The following is a 17,259-nucleotide window of genomic DNA, read 5'->3' on the forward strand; positions in this document are numbered from 1 at the left end:
TACACAGACCTTGTGCACATTTGTAAGCTGAGGTCTAAAGATACAAACAAACCTAGAGTTCACCCAGTTACAGAACAGCTGAACTCATGCTGCACTCTCAAGCTGGGGCCCTTTCTTTACACCCTTTCAGCATCCCTTCCTCTCCTTTCCCTCCACTCCCCCGAAACACTCAGGCTAAAAAGATAATAGAGCCCAAATTAGAAGAGCATTTGTATACAACTTAGCTTGACCACCATTTTAAGTTGCTAAGCTATTTTTTGGTGGTGTGAAGCAGGCTTAAGATATGAATCTGAAGGAAAGGAATAACTGAGTTTCTCTCTGTGATTGGTTAAATAAAGCTGGAAAAGAGCCATTTTCACCTTTTATCCTTTTTTAGATTTGAATCATAGTTATTAGACGCTGACTTCCAAATCCTACATGGATGGTTTTTAAAAATTCCTCTTCTCACAATGGACCTAGAGTCCATCATACAGAGTGAAGTAAGTCAGAAAGAGAAAAACATCATATATTAATATATATATATGGAATCTAGAAAAATTGTACAGATCAATGTATTTGCAGGCAAGGAACAGAGACTCGGATGTAGACAACGGGTGTGTGGACACAGAGAGGAAAGGGGAGGACGGGCTGAACTGAGTAGCACTGACATACATATACACTACCAGGGGTGAAATAGACAGCTAGTGGGAACCTGCTTTGTAGCACAGAGAGCTCAACTCAGTCCTCTGTAATGATCTTAAGTTGTGGGATGAGGAGAGGTGGAGGGTGGGAAGGAAGCTTAGGAGGGAAGAAACACCTGTGTACATATAGCTGATTCACTTTGATGTATAACAGAAACTAATATCATATTGTAAAGCAATTATATTCCAAAAATAAAATATGAAAAAAAAAGTTTAAAAAATGTTTCTTCCCCACACAGAATGCTATGGAATAATGTCTCACTGACACTGAACAAACTATATTATGCTCATTTTCAGAAAATGTTCCACCTTTATATAAAAGAAACCTATCATGGAGAGGAATCAGTATTAATGCTTCTTATGATGCTGAAGCTGAAACTCCAGTACTTTGGCCACCTCATGTGAAGAGCTGACTCATTGGAAAAGACTCTGATGCTGGGAGGGATTGGGGGCAGGAGGAGAAGGGGATGACAGAGGATGAGATGGCTGGATGGCATCACTGACTCAATGGATATGAGTCTGAGTGAACTCCAGGAGTTGGTGATGGACAGGGAGGCCTGGCGTGCTGCGATTCATGGGTCGCAAAGAGTCGGACACGACTGAGCGACTGAACTGAACTGAACTATACCTAACAATGTGGCACAAAATGCCAGGAAAAGGAATGGATTTTGAAAAGTGCATTTATTTCTACAATTTTCTCTCTCCAGACCAGACGGTTTGCAAATATGTCCCCCTAGAGTGTATCTGTGTTTTGTTGAGGGCTCCACTCCCTCTTTAATTGCTGCCTCTTTTTATGACGTACTCAAGATTGCCACAGCAGGGAAAGCCATATCTTTTTCTAAAGAAAACAGTCCAGGGAAAACCCCCAGGAAAACCGTCATGCTGGCTTCAGTGTTTCATGAAAGCCATTTTATTACTGGATGAGTTATAACATTCTGGAGAAGTTTTACTTTTCAACTCACACTGTAACTATTTAAAGTAGCCACTGAGGTTGATCTCATAATTAAAAGTGGGATGCTGACTATGATCTCGAAGTGGAAAAAAAATGAAAGAAAAAAATAGCAGGAGTTGTGGAAGATCAAAGGCCGGGTATACCCGCCCATCTCATGGGATACTGGGAAGCTAAACCATGAAGCATGACATGAGCGTTCTACAAATCCTGGATTGTGTAACATTATGAATTCAAGTTCATCATTCTGTTTTCAGGTTGTAAGAAGTTTTAGAAGGGGTTTCTGGATACAGTGAATGACAATTCGCTTTTGAAATAATCCAGAAATTTAGTCTTTTGCAGGATTAAGAACTCTGTTCATAGAAAGTGTGCATTTGAGGAGGAGTTCTCAGGAGCCCTTAATATGTTTTGTGTCTTGGATCTCTCTGGCAGTCTGATGAAGCCTACAGACCCCATGATATAGTCTGACACTGAAAAATTCTTAAAATGAAAACACTGGGTTACAAAGGAAACCAATTATACTGAAATACATGGACTCTATGCAGTGTAGTAGACCTCTTAAATGGTATTTATGTATGTTTTGAAGGCTTGCGTTTTCTCTTGCTACCTTTGTGGAATACACCCATGTAATTCTAAAGTTCAATGTAAAATTTTTTAAGACAGAAGAACTTACAGAATGATAAGGGGTAAAACAATAGAAAACTAAATTGCTTTTGTTCTCCCTCTGCTAGCACTATAATAAACATGCAAAGCCAACCTGAATATTTAGGGGTTACATATAATAAGCACATGGAGAAAGAAATGGCAACCGCCTCCAGTATTCTTGCATGAAAAAGGCCATGGGCAGAGGAGACTGGAGGGCTGCAGTCCATGGGGTCACAAAGAGTCAGACATGTCTGAGCGACTAACACACACACACACATGTAATAAGCAGAAATAAATGCACTTTTCAAAACCCATTCCTTTTCCTGGCATTTTGTGCCACGTTGTTAGGTATAGTTAAGGTTGAAATGAACTAGAAATACTCATTTGCTCCAAATTATGAAGTTTACATTTCCTCAACCTTTGATCAACAGCAGAGAACAGAGACAAGAACATTAATAAAACCTGTCAGAATGTTTCAGTTGAGCTTCCGCCCATGAAATATAATGCCTCAATGGGTTTGCGAAAATGCAAGATTACCAAAAGCAAAGTTACACTCTTCCCTTCGTTTTGGACAGGAAGAAGTTTGATAACTATACCACAGCCTAAGGACATATGGGCAGCACCAGGAATAAAGTCCAGGATGACTTTCCAACACATGTTAGACACATGTCATTGAAACAGGGAGGGAAGGAGGACAAAGAGGCATCTCCTGAGTGCCAGGCAGTGTGTCTGAGAAACATCTGAGCCAGAAGCACACTCAAGTTCATCTGATCACAAACAGCTTCCTCTCCATACCTCCCTGCCCAGCCTGACACACACAGATTCACTGCTTCCATTCCATTTTAAACTTTGAGGAAATACAAGAGTCAGTATTTCTTTTTTTAATAACCTTTATAAAACTTTTTATTTCATATTGGGTTATAGCTGATGAACAGCATTGTGATAGTTCACGGTGAACAGCAGAGGGACTCAGCCATATATATACATGTGTCCATTCTCTCTCCAACTCCCATCGATCCAGGCTGCCTCATGACATTGAGCAGAGTTCCCTGTGCTGTCCAGTAGATACTTGTTGGTTATCCATTCTAAATACAGCAGTGTGTACAAAAAAGACCCTTCTTTTCAACGGTGGATTACAATCACTAAATGTTTCAGCTCTCTTTACATTGCACAGTTATATTCTTTGCAGCCAAAGATGGAGAAGCTCTATACACTCAGCAAAAACAAGACCAGGAGCTGACTGTGGCTCAGATCATGAACTCCTTATTGCCAAATTCAGACTGAAATTGAAGAAAGTAGGGAAAACCACTAGACCATTCAGGTATGACCTAAATCAAATCCCTTATGATTATACAGTGGAAGTGAGAAATAGATTTAAGGGCCTAGATCTGATAGACAGAGTGCCTGATGAACTATGGAATGAGGTTCGTGACATTGTACAGGAGACAGGGATCAAGACCATCCCCAGGGAAAAGAAATGCAAAAAAGCAAAATGGCTTTCTGGGGAGGCCTTACAAATAGCTGTGAAAAGAAAAGAAGCGAAAAGCAAAGGAGAAAAGGAAAGATATAAGCATCTGAATGCAGAGTTCCAAAGAATAGCAAGAAGAGATAAGAAAGCCTTCTTCAGCGATCAATGCAAAGAAATAGAGGAAAACAACAGAATGGGAAAGACTAGAGATCTCTTCAAGAAAATCAGAGATACCAAAGGAACATTTCATGCAAAGATGGGCTCCATAAAGGACAGAAATGGTATGGACCTAACAGAAGCAGGAGATATTAAGAAGAGATGGCAAGAATACACAGAAGGACTGTATAAAAAAGATCTTCACGACCCAGATAATCACGATGGTGTGATCACTGACCTAGAGCCAGACATCCTGGAATGTGAAGTCAAGTGGGCCTTAGAAAGCATCACTACGAACAAAGCTAGTGGAGGTGATAGAATTCCAGTTGAGCTATTCCAAATCCTGAAAGAGGATGCTGTGAAAGTGCTGCACTCAATATGCCAGCACATTTGAAAAACTCAGCAGTGGCCACAGGACTGGAAAAGGTCAGTTTTCATTCCAATCCCAAAGAAAGACAATGCCAAAGAATGCTCAAACTACCGCACAATTGCACTCATCTCACACACTAGTAAAGTAATGCTCACAATTCTCCAAGCCAAGCTTCAGCAATATGTGAACCGTGAACTTCCTGATGTTCAAGCTGGTTTTAGAAAGGGCAGAGGAACCAGAGATCAAATTGCCAACATCTGCTGCATCATGGAAAAAGCAAGAGAGTTCCAGAAAAACATCTATTTCTGCTTTATTGACTATGCCAAAGCCTTTGACTGTGTGGATCACAGTAAACTGGAAAATTCTGAAAGAGATGGGAATACCAGACCACCTGATCTGCCTCCTGAGAAATTTGTATGCAGGTCAGGAAGCAACAGTTAGAACTGGACATGGAACAACAGACTGGTTCCAAATAGGAAAAGGAGTATGTCAAGGCTGTATATTGTCACCCTGTTTATTTAACTTATATGCAGAGTACATCATGAGAAACGCTGGATTGGAAGAAACACAAGCTGGAATCAAGATTGCCGGGAGAAATATCAATAACCTCAGATATGCAGATGACACCACCCTTATGGCAGAAAGTGAAGAGGAACTCAAAAGCCTCTTGATGAAGGTGAAAGTGGAGAGTGAAAAAGTGGGCTTAAAGCTCAACATTCAGAAAACAAAGATCATGGCATCTGGTCCCATCACTTCATGGGAAATAGATGGGGAAATAGTGTCAGACTTTATTTTTCTGGGCTCCAAAATCACTGCAGACGGTGACTGCAGCCATGAAATTAAAAGACGCTTACTCCTTGGAAGGAAAGTTATGACCAACCTAGATAGCATATTCAAAAGCAGAGACATTACTTTGCCAACAAAGGTTCGTCTAGTCAAGGCTATGGTTTTTCCTGTGGTCGTGTATGGATGTGAGAGTTGGACTGTGAAGAAGGCTGAGCGCTGAAGAATTGATGCTTTTGAACTGTGGTGTTGGAGAAGACTCTTGAGAGTCCCTTGGACTGCAAGGAGATCCAACCAGTCCATTCTGAAGGAGATCAGCCCTGGGATTTCTTTGGAAGGAATGATGCTAAAGCTGAAACTCCAGTACTTTGACCACCTCATGTGAAGAGTTGACTCATTGGAAAAGACTCTGATACTGGGAGGGATTGGGGGCAAGAGGAGACGGGGACGGCAGAGGATGAGATGGCTGAATGGCATCACCGACTCGATGGAGGTGAGTCTGAGTGAACTCCGGGAGTTGGTGATGGACAGGGAGGCCTGGCATGCTGCAATTCATGGGGTAGCAAAGAATCGGACATGACTGAGAGACTGATTTGATCTTATCTGAATGGTTCCAAGTCTATAACCACTGTCTTCTAGGGAGCACTGAGGTGGCCTTAGGAGCTTGCAGGAGTTGAGGAGTAAGATATAAACCATACACAAGAACCCAGCTAGACATCCAAGAAAGGTTGGCAAGGCAACAGTTAAACTTTTAGAACTTAACAATCTGTCAACTAGGAAGGAAAAGGAGCCCAGCAGGATGGCTCCTGGAAATAGGTAAAGGCACTGAGGGTCACTGAAGTATAGAACCAGGCCACCAGTTGGCTAAGCCCAGAGTCCAAGAGTTTAAAAGAACAAAGACTCAGTCCTTGCCAATCAGATGCTGGAAATCAAGCTAATTTATGACTACTCCCTACTAGTTAATAATTACCCTAGAAAAAAGGATGTGTCTTCTACAAGCTCATGAATTTCTATGTATTTTTGTTTTCGGTGTTTTGTTTTATTTGCTTTGTGTATTTGGTGGTTTATTTTAAGGATTTCTAGATATTCTTTCACTCTTTAAAGATTTCACTCTTTCTAGATTTCTTTCACTCCCGCTGAAACAAAACAAAACAAACCTCTCCAGAAAAACTTAAGCCATTCTGGCTTCTCTAGGTTTGCTCCTGGCATTTAAACACAGCTGGAGATAAACCACCGAACCTGGCAAACTGGTTTTTAATCTTAGGTTCACTTTCTCAAATCTCAGAGCGGCTCTCACGACTCCACAGCATCTCTCTAAATTGTTCTGGTGCCCTTGTATGCCAACACTAGAAAGACTTTCTTCTCCCCTTCAAGTCTCTCACATGACCCCACCCTCACTCTTGGCTGTGACCTCATTTCCCTTCACTGAAAAAACAGAAGGCAGCAGGCTGAAGTTCCCCATCTTCCCACCAGAGACTCTGCAAACTCCTCTGCCCAGGCACTCGGGTTCTTCTACTCCCCGTCATGAAGGAGGCAGAGTTCCTCCTCCTGTTGTGACCCATGGGTGGCTTCTAGACACAAAATCCCTCTATCTTCCTCAGGTGCTTCCCCCTAATGGCCATGCGTTTCTTTTCTAAGTTATCAAACTTTATTTTCTACTAGATCAGCTGATTGGCAAACTTTGCTAGTCTCCCCGCTGACTTCACATTCCTTTTACCTTCATGTTTCCATTTTTTTAAAAAATAGTAGGAATACACCACTTGCTTTAATGACTAGAAAAACAATTATGGTTACTATTAAAATATCCATAAATTACCAAATAAAGCTGAAAAAAAATCCCTTCCAACCTGTTTTCCAGTGTCGAAGATTGCCTTCTCTCTGGGTGTTTTTCCACCCTCTTTTTCCATCACTGAACATGCCTGGGGTCTCTCAAAAGACAAACTCCCACTTTCTACCTCAGTACCAAAGATGCCCCAACATAACTCCTCAGGGTTCTGCCAAGAGTGTGTCTCCATTTTCACGTTGTGTTTCTTGGACAGATTTCTTGAAAGGGCCATTTGCTCCCAGTGTATCTATTCATGTCCTCAGAGTCCTCACCTCCCATCCCCTCCGCCGTGTTATCGAATCCCCACCACTCCACTGGAACTGCTCTTATTACCACCACTAATGACTTCCAAGTTTTCAAATGTGGTTGTCAACTGTCCTATCCTGTTTCTCTGGAACCACTTTGCTTTTTTGGTTCCATGACATCATCCTAACTCCTGGTTTTCCATCAGATTTCTTGGTTGTTCCTTTGCAGGCTTATTTGCAAATGCTGTTCTCTGTCTGAAGCTCCCATCTGAGCCTCACCACCCTCAATCCCTTCCCCTTTCATGCCTGGCTTCTCAACCCTCACATCCCAGTTTAAATTTTACCTCCCCAGGAAACCTTTCCTTCACCTCCCCAGGTTAGCCTGTACTAATAAAGTCCATTTGCTCCTCTTATTATTTGCTTAATTATTATCTCTCTCCTCCAAGAAGGAATTAACTCTTTATTCAGGTATGTCATAAACGTAGCACAGTGCCTAGCATGTAGTTAGTATTAATTAAAACATACTGAATTCGTGAAGGAAAAATTGTGCATAGCCCAGAGATCAAACATTCCTGGATAATACTAGCATCTGCCTTTTTATTTCCTTGACCCAGCAGGTAAAATTCTTAAGTGAAAAAGTGAGTACAGACTATCTAACATGCTTTCTCTAATACCTCTTCTTCTCTGAAGAATTTAAAAAGGTATATGTTTCCTACTCTTTTCTTAGGCATGTTACATATATTAATGAATGCGTGTGCGTGCTAAGTCACTTCAGTCCTGTCCGACTCTTTGCCACCCCATGGTCTGTAGCCCACCAGGCTCCAGCTCTTCCCTGGAATTCTCCAGGGAAGAATACTGGAATGGGTTGCCATGACCTCCTCCAGGGGATTTTCCCAACCCAGGGATCAAATCATATTCATGAACAGTATCTAGAAATTCTTTTCTTCACAGAAACTTATAATTTCTACAAGAGTGCTCTTTTCATTGTGACAATAGCTCATAAGGTATTAATCAACCAAACCAATTTATCAATTTAACACATAATTTAAGCAGACAGTAAAATTTTCTGCAAACACTGAATGAGTCTCAAAAAACTGGTTCTTTTATTGCTTTTCACTGACAACAGAGGGGTCATTAGTGATAAAAATAAGAAAAAATCTCATATAAACATTGTGAACTTTTATATATTTTAAATATAAACCCCTGATTGTCACTGCCTCAAAAAATAAGTACCACACATCTTAATATTTTGCAACTAAATTTTTAATTAAGAAATCTTTTTAAATTAGAATTTTTGCTGTGAGAAATCATCCTAAAATATGTTAAGAGCATACTTATCAATGATATAATGATATTCTGAAGTTATATTTGAACATGAATTCCCATTACACACTGAAAGCAATGATTTTGAAAACTATTCCATGAACTACAGAAATGCCCTAGCATTGTCTCTTTGAGATCTAAGTTCATATAACCTCAGCCAGTTTTAAACTCGTCTGCCACTTCTTCATGACAGTTGCATGGAAAGGAAGTTGATACCTGTTTGAGGTAGATAATAACAGGGATTGATGGATACTAAGAAATCTTAATTACAAATGCAGGAATCTAGTATGTCCTCAAAACCATATGCATCTTTAGATATTTTCCTCCAGGATGCTGCTGCTGCTGCTGCTAAGTCGCTTCAGTCGTGTCCAACTCCGTGCAACCCCATAGACGACAGCCCACCAGGCTCCCTTGTCCCTGGGATTCTCCAGGCAAGAACACTGGAGTGGGTTGCCATTTCCTTCTCCAATGCATGAAAGGGAAAAGTGAAAGTGAAGTCACTCAGTCGTGTCTGACTCTTCTCGACCCCATGGACTGCAGCCTACCAGGCTCCTCCATCCATGGGATTTTCCAGGCAAGAGTACTGGAGTGGGGTGCCATTGTTACTTAATTGCTCTAAATTACTTTCCTTACTGGACAGATGGCGCTAGTGGTAAAGAATCTGCCTGCCAATGCAGGAGACACAAGAGACATGAGTTTGATCCCTGGGTTGGGAAGAACCCCTGGAGAAGGAAATGGCAACTCCCTAGAGTATTCTTGCCTGGAAAATTCCATGGATAGAGGAGCCTGGAAGGCTACAGTCCATGGGGTTGCAAAGGGTTGGACGCAACTGAGCACATGTACACACATGCACTTTTCTTACTACTCACATAATACTGCATCAGCTACATATAAAAAGACCACAAAATGGACTAGCTTTTTGTCTCAAGAAATAAACAATGAGAGCCTGGGGACAATTCTGGTGTTCCAGAGGCTAAGACTCCACGCTTCCACTGCTGGAGGCATCAGTTCGATTCCTGATTGGGGAGTAAGATCCAGCATGCCAAGAAGAGGCTGAAGAAAACTTACAGGCACCAGTTATCTCCCCTTAAACAATCCCAGGCAGACACTGTCTCTTCTACAATTACAGATGCAAGAATCTCACAAGAATACATAAAGGGTCTAACATCTCAAGTTACTGCTGAGGTACGGCACTCATCTTGTTGAAGCTGTGGACATAAAAGTATGGGGCAAATAGGAAGTGTGTCAGTTTACTGACCAAAATTCAGAAGCTACCTGCTGACCTAATGTATCAAGTGGCACAGTTTCATCTAGCAGTCAAACATGACCTACTGTGTATTACTTATGACGGAGTTTTATATATATGTGTAATAAGCCACTCTATAACTAAAGTTGATTTTTACTCCAGAAAAAAAAAAAAAATTTAGTTTAGGTAAGCTACTGAGTTGTTTGGAAAGGTAAAATAATTGTTTTTCATACAAATGATAAATCCAAAGTCAGAGTAACTATTTTGATACAAATGCTTTAAGCTAACCACCAATATTAATGAGGCCAAAAGAACCATAGGCTCTGCAGGTTGTACTCAGAATATTCTAAAAAATGCTCTGTTACTAAATAAAAGCAAAACCTTTGGTAGAATTCGTGTTTTTTGTACAATTCATAATACGTCTATTTTGTATTTTGGGGTTAAACTTCATATACCTTATTTTCTTAAAGTAGCATATATCTCTATACAATGCTAAATAGTTACAAAGTAAGAAATTCTAAATTATATAATACTTCTTGAGACTTTCCTGGCAGTCCAGTGGTTAAGCCTCTGTGCTTTCAATGCAAGGGGTGCAAGTTCAATCTCTAGTCAGGAAAATAAGATCCCACATGCCCTGCAGTGCCTCAGGCAAAAATAAATTAATTAATTAATTGGGGGAAAAAAAGGAAAAAAAATTTTAATTAAGAAGGAGCTAATTCAACAAATAAATAAATCATATACTACTTCTTCAATCATTCTTAAATGTTTATGCAACTTCCCCTATTATGTCAATCAGTAATCTTATAATCCCATGATAAGAACAGAATAGTTAATAGGGGAACTGTTGGCATGTGTACTTTCTAGTTCTTCCCCCTATAATTTTTCTGACGTTAACACAAACAGGAAGAGGTTGACAGTCTTAAATAACATGCATCAAAACTGGAAATATAAACCAATCAATTAGTCAATTGAAGCATACAAAATACATCAAAATAAAAATCATAAGACTTGGATACTAAATAAGCTAGAGCAAGTCCCCAACATATGAACTAGTTCTATTCCAAGAGCGTATTCGTAAGTCCAACAAAGGTAACCTGGGTACCCAGTTAACACAAGCGACTATATAGTGCTGTACTGTAAGGGTTTATAGTAATACTTGTCACACAAATAATATATACATAAAAAACCAACACAAAAGGTAAAGAAAACATTTTAAATCTTACAGTACAGTACTTTGAAATGTACAGTAGTATGGTATAACAGCTGGCATACAGGGGATGCAACATATGTTCACATCTTTGAAAGTTTACAACTTAAAGGTTTGTATATAAGGGACTTACGGTATTTAACTGTCCACTCACACCTCTTTCACATTTGTAAAATGTGAATATCTGCTCTGCTAACTTACATGGTTATTGTGTGAACAAAGTTCTTAAGTAATCTCTTTATAAACCACAAAACGCTATGCAAACAAAAGGTATTATTGTCCCTCTGATATTTTGTTTCAAACTAGGTAATCAGAAAACAGACTGTAAATTAAATAAAATGAAAAACAAAACTCAGTGTTATAAAAATGAGTTTTTCATATTATGGAAGACTGAAATCACACATATTATGGATATTTGTTTTCTAACTCAAAACGAACTATTACCTAAAATGCATAAACTTCCCTGCAGACTTCAGAAGTCAAGCAAATGAGGAAGATTAAGGAAAAGGGTGCAGTTGATTTACAAGTGCACTCTCCTCCCTATAAAAAGGGAAAGCAAGGGAAATGAGTGCAACGTGGTCCCAGTCCTTCATCTTTGACTCAGTGGTTATTAAACTCTGACAGGGATCACTTACAGACGATTGCTGAGTTTCACTACAGCTATTTCAACTCATTCAATAAGCAATCAAACTGGTGGTGCAGCTTCATAAATCGGCTTATGGAGAGCACTGAATTATTTAAGCTTATTTTATATTTGTATGATGGAGAAATAAATTATATTTTCAAAGAATGGTCTAAGGGTGGACCAGGAATCGAAGAGAATCCCCCAAAAAGTGAGAATCACACACTGGCAAGGGCAGCAAAATTTGGGCGCATCTCTTTTTCTCAGGTGTGTGGCTGCACCAAAAGACAGCAACAAAATCGGCTCTGTTGTACTGGTTTTTTTGGAAAGAACTCCAGAACCAACTCTTTGGTTCTCCCAACTGTCACTGCCCTAGTGGCCAAGGAGCAGATCAATAGCTAAAGCTTAAATTCACTGTCTCTAAGTTGGTTCTTGACAAACACGGACACCATTTTTCTTACAAAGCCTTTAGAAAGAGTCATCTGTAACCCTTAGTCCTGTCTCCATCTTCTCTGCATTAAGCAAGTCTGGACATTCCTAAAGCTGTGGGAGATTCTACAAAAGTTTTGGCCCTCTTCTCGGAAACCTCTTCTACTTCCCTGATTTTGTAGAAAATGACAGTCTATGAGAATAAAAATAACTTGCTTTCATTTTTCTATGCATCTCACCCACTTTTTATGAAAAGTTATCAGGAAACAATATGAACAATCCTCTAAACTTGAAAAAAGCAATGTTTACAGAATTTCTATTTCCATTTCAAAATTTGGCCCTTAATGTTAAGACCCCTAACACTCTTCAAAATTATTGAGGACCTGAAAGGGCCTTTCATTATATAAGTTATATCCATTGATATTTACCATATTAGACATTAAAATTGAAAAAAAGATTTAAAAATCACATTAAAAGAGGCAATTCATAAACACAGAGACAGAAGAGGCTGTCATGAAAACTGTTCAACCTTATTTCTGAAAGAAATGGAAATTTAAACAAGATACCATTTTCATATAACAATTGTCTCAGTTTTTTGATTTGCTGTTATTTGTTCTGTTTGTATATTAACATCATGTTGGCTTAGGGAAATTATACTCTTATTCTATTTATACATGGATACAATATTTATCAACAGAAAATTGGCAAAAATAATAACTAGCACTCCACAATATTTTGCTGAATATTTTTTAAATCCTCTAGATACTCAATAAATATTATTATTAACCTTTTAGAGTTGACAAAAGAACATTTTGATAAAGCATTTGACTTAACGATCTCACCTGTACTTAGGAGAACTTTTAATAGAACTTGAAAAATACATTTTAAGAATCTATCCAGGACTTCCCTGGTGGCACAGGAGATAAGAATCCACCTACCAGCGCAGGGGAGACTGGTTTGATCCCTGTCCAGAAGATTCCACATGCCACAGAGCAACTAAGCCGGTGCGCCATGACTGCTGAAGCCCCAGTGCAGCAACTACCGAGCCCTCATGCTCCAGAGCCTGTGCTCCACAAGAGAAGCCACACCAACGAGAAGCCCAACCGCTGCAACGAAGAGTAGCCCCTGCTCGCTGCAACTAGAGAAAGCTGGCACACAGCAATGCACACCCAGCACAACCGAAAATAAATAAATAAATAAATTTAAAAAAATCTATCCAAATGAAATAAACAAACGTTTGTATTGAGAGGTCCTAAGTGAAACACTATTAATAACAGCAGAAAATTTTCATCCATGTAAAGATCTAGCAATTTATAATCAGCCAATACAGAATTTCCACTGACAAAAAATTAGATCTTAGAACCATACTCTCTGGCTCAGGGCTAGATTGCCATTGCTTGCATAGTGCCTGACACATGGGAGGGCTCAGTAATATTTGTTTATTATATGAATGAATATTAAAGAAAAACCAAAGACTATAAAAATGTCTTGAGAGAAAATTTCATGATTGAGGAGGAGCATGTTACAAAACAGCATGAACAGAGCATTAAATTAATTAAACGTGGAGGTCATTAGACTCAGGTGACCCTGATCCCACCACAACCTGCATCAGCAAACCAAAATTTAAGCCAGTAAATGCCTCAAAGTTACAAAATCAAAAACTAAGGACAATCATTCAGAAACAGCCAACTAAACTTTAAGCTTTAGTCAATATATTCCTTACTTTGTTTCTGCTTTACCTCTATAAAATCTCTCCCCCATATAGTGTCAGTGAAGCACTCCTAACCACTTCTGGTTGGGCACTGCCTCATGCCAATCACTTTTTCCTCAAATAAACTCAAAAAATTTTAATATGCCTCAGTTTATCTTTTAACAAGTGCGATCACAATTTTGTGAAATCTACATATGGATGAATGTATTATAGAAAAATGTCTAGAAATATGAAGAGATGTATATAGTTGAATTCCTTGTGTCTATGCTGATGCATGCTAGTTACTCAATAAATATTTCTGATTGAATAAATGACATTTTAAAAGTAGTTACCCCTTAGGGGGACTATATGTACAGTTTTCCTTTTCCTCTTTGCAATTTCTATATTTGACAAGATTTAACCAGTAAGCGTGAATTATCTTTGTAATAAATAAGAATATGATAAAACATAATTATGCTGGGAAATGTCATTAGGAATTTAGGAGCAAAAGTAGCAAATACAGACATCCTACAATCTAATAAAAAAAAATAACATGTATCTCACTTCCCTATTATGTTTTACTGATTGCATTTGGCAATAAGAAATATCAGATGTTACAGAAAAATGGCAAGCTTAAGATTGTACAGCTACTATTGGGGTGGAGTCTAGAATGTAGGTCATTTGATTTCCAGGCAAGTAGTTTTTCTATTACACCAATTATTTAGAGTTCTGAAACACTAACTGAATAAATGCAATATTCACTATAAGGCAGTTCTTATAAGTGAAATAATTTGCTAATTATTTTATACTGTCAGAAAACTCCAAAATTCTAAGAAATACTATGTTTTCACATGACATGAATCATTTGGAGAATCTGAAATTCCTAAAGGTGTTTAAAAATTTGTGCATTTTAGAGGAACATATGTCATTATTCAGGGAAGGGGTCTATAGCTTTCATAAGATTTGTAAAAGGGTCTGTGAAAATAAAAAAGAAGTTGAAAATGACTAAAGCTTAACTCTGCAAGCAAGAGGAAGAAAAAAACTAATGGTAAATAAAAGGCATAAGAGAGGAAAAGGAACCATAGCTAATTCTGAATTCCTCTTTTTTATTCCTGGAACATATTTTTTTAATATGCAAACAATTTGGTTTTTATGACTTTGCTTTCTAAGCAGACACTAGGAATGATACTGATGGGTTAAAAACACAGGCAAATTACCTCTGTGGGATGAGCTTTATCAGGTACTGTTAGCAAGAAGCTGATAAATGTAAAATGTAAAAAAAAAAAAGAAATTAACATTGCAAGTCACTTTCAAGATATTTTTCATTCATGTTTAATTGAGAAAAGGAAAATTATTAAATAGATTTCTTAGTTTCTTGTCCCATGAAATGTGCTTCCCCTACAGGAAGTTTGTGAAGCAGTTTTGAGCAAATGCAGATTAAACACTTCTCTGTGCATTTCACAATTATTGCTTAAATGAAAATTTAACTCTTCCTTTGCACAATGAAAGAACCAAATACCTGTTGTTTAATCCCAATATTCAACTTGATCGGCAAGGTTTAGAGATATCTGGAATATAATTTTAAAACTCTTAAGCAAGATTTGTTTCATTACTCTTCCCTGCAAACATCTCTTAGGCCACAGTTTCAAATTTGTGCAACAAACAGAAATAAAACAAAACAGAAATTCCCTTTGAATCCAAAAGGTTATACATGCAAATATCATAGCTTGAAATTGACATACACCCAAATGGTCTGCCTCCAGCGTGCTCCACCTCCCTTAGATGAATACGTGCTTACGTCATCAACCAACCTGAAGACCATTTCTTGTTTTACTTTTTGAGGTCATTTATAAGACTAAAATGAGTACAATATAGGAGACTTAAATAAGTTAAACCACTATCATTTCAAATCCAAGTGGCTTTTTTATTCTTTTTTTAAGGAATGCTTTCAATACGAAATTACTAAAATAGTTTCACACTCAAAACTTAACTTTCTTATTTGAGCAAATCTTTTCCACATCTAGTTCCAAGCTCTGCCCTCTTGGCATGTCCAATAACTTAGAAGGACGAATCAGAAGGCCAGTCATTGTACAATCAGTTTTTCAATGTTGTCTGTCTTTTCGCACAACACTGCTACACATTAAATACCCAGGTACGCTTTGCATAAGTAACCGAAATGACCGTTTATCAATTAAACCTTAAATGAATCGATAAATTCCTTCACTAAAGATCCTCAGGACTGTCAAACAGCAGGTTGCTTGAGTATGGGTATTGGCCACCACCTCACGTGGAGCTCTAGCTAGAGTCACCTCGCCGCGGTTCTGAACGTTAGCTTTCTTTCCGGGCTGTAAAAGAAGGAAACGCCTTATCTCGGACTCCACAGTGCATCTAGCCCCGGAAAGCAAACTGGCATTTGTTAGAAGGAAATTAAGGTCCCCCGATCTGTGTCTCATTGCAAAAGGCAGAGGACATGCAGACTTTAGAGAGAGCGATGACTCCTAGTCTTCCCTCCGTCCCTCCTTCCTTCCAAGCAAGGTAGAAACTAAAAGTTAGCGAGAGTGGGAGAGAGACCTGGAGCTAGCGGGGGTGGGGGTGGGGGAAGAGTAAATAGATTGCTTACAGTTCCCAGAGTTAGGGTTAGGTACAGTGAGATCCTTCGGGCTCCTTTACGCCTCTAGTTTTCTGTCGGGATCCTTTCTTAGCCCGGGACCACAGAGAAGTTCAAGTCTTATCCTTGGTAGGAGGGGCTAAAATGTGGGCTGGTTTCCTTTCGTCTTTGCAGATGCGTTAAGGTGGAATTAAAGAGGAAGGGAGGGAAAGCGCTGTTCTTGGAGGAGCTAACATCTTAAATGTCAATGTTTACTGTTTAGAACTAGGAGGCTGAAGTCAGACAACATGCACAAGTAAAATGTAAGTTAACCAGTTCTAAATGTCATGGATGCTGTGTATGTGTGTGTATGTTTGAATATACTTCTTGTCCTTAAGTAGCTACTGCTTCCTCCTTTTTTTTCTAAACAAGAACTCAATTGAAAAGATGAATATCAGGATGGGGAACACATGTATACCTGTGGCGGATTCATTTTGATATTTGGCAAAACTAATACAATTATGTAAAGTTTAAAAATAAAATAAAATTAGAAAAAAAAGAAAAGAAAAGATGAATAACCCAGAGCATTTTTTTTTTTCCTCTTTACAAAGGCAAAGTTTATAACGAACCTAAAATATAGGCTACACATTTTGGAGATGAACTATTAAACCACTTAAAAGATGAAATCCATTTAAATATTTCCTCCCCAAACACCAAAGGCCAGTTAATAACCACGTGCTTGTAAATTTAAGATTAAAGACATACCAAAGAATGTAATACATATGTTGAGATTTAGGGGGAAAAAAATCAAATCAGGTTAAATCAAAAATATGCAAAGTAAATTCAAATACCTGATGTCACTGTAACAAAGGTATATAGATTAAATTTATCCATATTCCGTAAGAATCCATTAGTGTCTTTAAAGACTGACCTATTCATTTAGTATATCTTGCTTTTCAAACACAGGATCTTCTAATTTGGTCTTTTTTTAATTTATTTTTAATTGGAGGATAATTGCTTTACAGTGCTGTGTT

The 17,259-nt window shown here is 38.5% G+C and overlaps 1 protein-coding gene across 1 annotated transcript in view; it reads right to left on the reverse strand.

The window, feature by feature from the left end:
- The window catches only part of PLA2G4A (phospholipase A2 group IVA), a 179,920-nt gene extending 163,543 nt beyond the window's left edge, over window positions 1–16,377 (reverse strand). The window contains exon 1 of the mRNA XM_005901275.2: window positions 16,259–16,377. The gene's annotated coding sequence lies outside the window, so the exon portion shown is untranslated. The remainder of the gene's footprint in view (window positions 1–16,258) is intronic.
- Window positions 16,378–17,259: the final 882 nt, after the last annotated feature.

The sequence above is a fragment of the Bos mutus genome, chromosome 16 (assembly GCF_027580195.1).
Source record: "Bos mutus isolate GX-2022 chromosome 16, NWIPB_WYAK_1.1, whole genome shotgun sequence".
Classification (NCBI taxonomy): Eukaryota; Metazoa; Chordata; class Mammalia; order Artiodactyla; family Bovidae; genus Bos; species Bos mutus.